The sequence below is a fragment of the Solanum pennellii genome, chromosome 5, assembly GCF_001406875.1.
Source record: "Solanum pennellii chromosome 5, SPENNV200".
Taxonomy (NCBI): Eukaryota; Viridiplantae; Streptophyta; class Magnoliopsida; order Solanales; family Solanaceae; genus Solanum; species Solanum pennellii.
The window spans coordinates 38,952,288-38,955,118 of NC_028641.1; positions in this window are offsets into that span (position 1 = coordinate 38,952,288).

Genomic DNA, 2,831 nt, shown 5'->3' on the forward strand with positions numbered 1-2,831 from the left:
GTTTAGAGAAGTTTGATTCTTCCTTAATGACTACCCAATGTCTAAAGCTCAGAGTTTTATAACTTAAACTCGTGAAAAGATTCTGTTGTGGAAAGATAATCTTTATAACATTTGTGATGGTTTGTGTTTTATAAGTGTATGGTGATTGGTTCATGTTGACTTCTAGTTGTATCCAATATTGATTCAAAATGTTATCTTGGTCATGTGAGGAAAAAATCGCCATTATGGTTGTGTTATGGTGCAAGTTTAGATTGGGTGAATGAGTTACTCTGTGGCTTGATAATCACTCTTAATTTGTAGATTTCCAAAGTTTGATTTGAAAGTTCAGTTCTTAGTAGTTGATCTTGATGGACTGGTTTTAACTAGGAACTCACTTTGAGATATGAACACCGACACGTAGGTAATAAGTTAGACTTTTGATAACGTCGTTTATTCTTTCTTCTTTTTTTTCTTATGTTCAAGGACGAACATGGTTTTTAGTAATAGATAATGTAATGACCCGGAAATATTTTTTTTGGAAATTATTTTAAAAATTATTATTTTACCCCTCACGATAGTGAGCTGAGTCAATTTTGATCAGTTAAAATTTTTTAAGTGTTTGATAAGTACAGTTATTTAATTGATGAGTATATAAGAAAATTTATTTATTTAATTGATGGTTAATGGGCCAATGCTATAATTATTACTACCCATCATAAAATAAGTTCCCTGGGTTAATTATTTTTAGCACATAATTATTTTAGGAAAGAAAAGAAAAACTAGGTCTAGACGCTTTAACTGTTTCGCTATTGACACTAGATCCACCGCCAGGTAATATATCCCCTTTAAGCTTCAACTTTAATATGTATTATACATATATTTTTAATAATTGTTGCCATTCTAAGTGGATGAAGGAAGAACAATTCAATTTGTTAAAGGTAAGTGTTAGTGGACAACAATGGGCAAAATGACGGTATAATTATGAGCATATGATTAGGGATTTGGTGATATAATATAGAAGCTATGCATTAAATTTATTGGGAACAAGTTTGAGGAAACAAAACATTATTAAGAATTTACGAAAATTCCCTTCGCTGTTGATATATTTTTTAAACCCATTTTTGAAGCTTAATTGTTGATTCCTTAAGGACACTTGACCTATAAAATAAAGAGAATTTATTGTCTGATTCTGCTTGATCTAGGTGAATGGGGAGTAGTTGAGTTATTTATTACTACTCTTAAATTATAATAGGAAAATTCATAGAAAGAGATTTTCTAAATTTTTAGTTACAATGTCAGTTTATTAAAGGCTTGGTTAATTTGGGTAGCCAAAGGGAAAAGCATAGATTCCTCCTTAAACGTGTACCGAAAAGTCAGTTACACGCTTAAACTATTATGACGACCTATTACACATCTCTGCTATTTGAAAGTGAATTTATTTACCCCTAAAGATGGCATGGAAAAATAAAAATAATTCTAAAAAAATGTGCATAAGGTAATTAAGAAAGTAAAAAAAAATTAAAATATTTACTACACTCCACCCCCACATTTCTCCTTTTTCACACCCGCACCATCCTCATCTTCTTCACATCTTATCAAACTTAAAATAAACCAATAACAAGAAGCAACCAAGAAACAAATTACTTCAAATAGAAGTAAAATTTTGAGAGGTTTTAACTGTTAGAGCTTCATCCGAAATTTTTAGTGAATTGGGTGATCTATTGAAAATGGGAAGAAAATTATGTTTCTATTATCTTGATTTTTTAAGAAACCTCAATGAAAAAATGTGGAAAAACAATAAAGAAATATCTGAAAAATATTTACAACTACAAGCCGCAACAAATAACAATGGATGATCATTTTCCATGATCAATCAATGGAAGAAATTGAAGCAACCGTCTTGTGGGTACAGTTTGGAATTAAGAACTCTTTAACTCCACGACTAAAATCCAGATTTCGGATAAATTTTTTGATGGCCATTCCTAAAAGTTTCTTCTTTACCATTTTGCTATGAAGAAGACATAATTATTAGAGAAATTTAATAATTGATTAGAAATTAATTAGTGTAAAATATAATTAATAAAATAAAATATAATTTAAAAAAATACAATTTCTGACATGACGCTGATGTGGCAGCGAGTATAATACACTGCTTACTCTAAGAGTGGTGTTGCCTATATCAGGGTGTTATTAAGTTCACTTTGAAGTAGTTAAGCTGTGTAATAGATCGTTATGTTAATTAAACTCAGTAACTGACTTTTCACTACAAGTTTAGGGAGGATTTCATGCCTTTTCCCGGTAGAAAAAGTTAAAATCAATTTAGATTCTACATATGGGTCAATTGATTTTAATAAAATCCCAAGTTTTACCTTATGTGTCTAGATATATAGATTTGAGTATATGTTTTTGGATCTAGGATAACCATATACTAATATGGGTGTCGTTAGTTTCGTAAGCTTATTGCGATCATGTATTTGAATTAATTGCGTTGACTTAGAAGTTCAACGAAAGGGGAAGACTCAAGTCCAGATTAATTGTTCGATTATTTGAGGCAAGTGGATTTTAAAACCCTTGTTAAATGTACGAAATTGGTGTATATCCTTTTAATGATTTGATGGTGGATTCACTTGTCCACATTGATTGATTCTAATGATTAAAAAAAATAAAATAAAAGGCGATGTGATTAATTGAATTGATTTATTGATTGTATTCTTTATTGAACCCGTATATTTGTGATAGATGGGGTGATTACATATCATATTGATATTTGATTGAGATGCATCATCCCTTTTGTTGATATCATATCGTGCACATGCATTGCCATGCGATTGACTATGTAAAGGTGTAACATC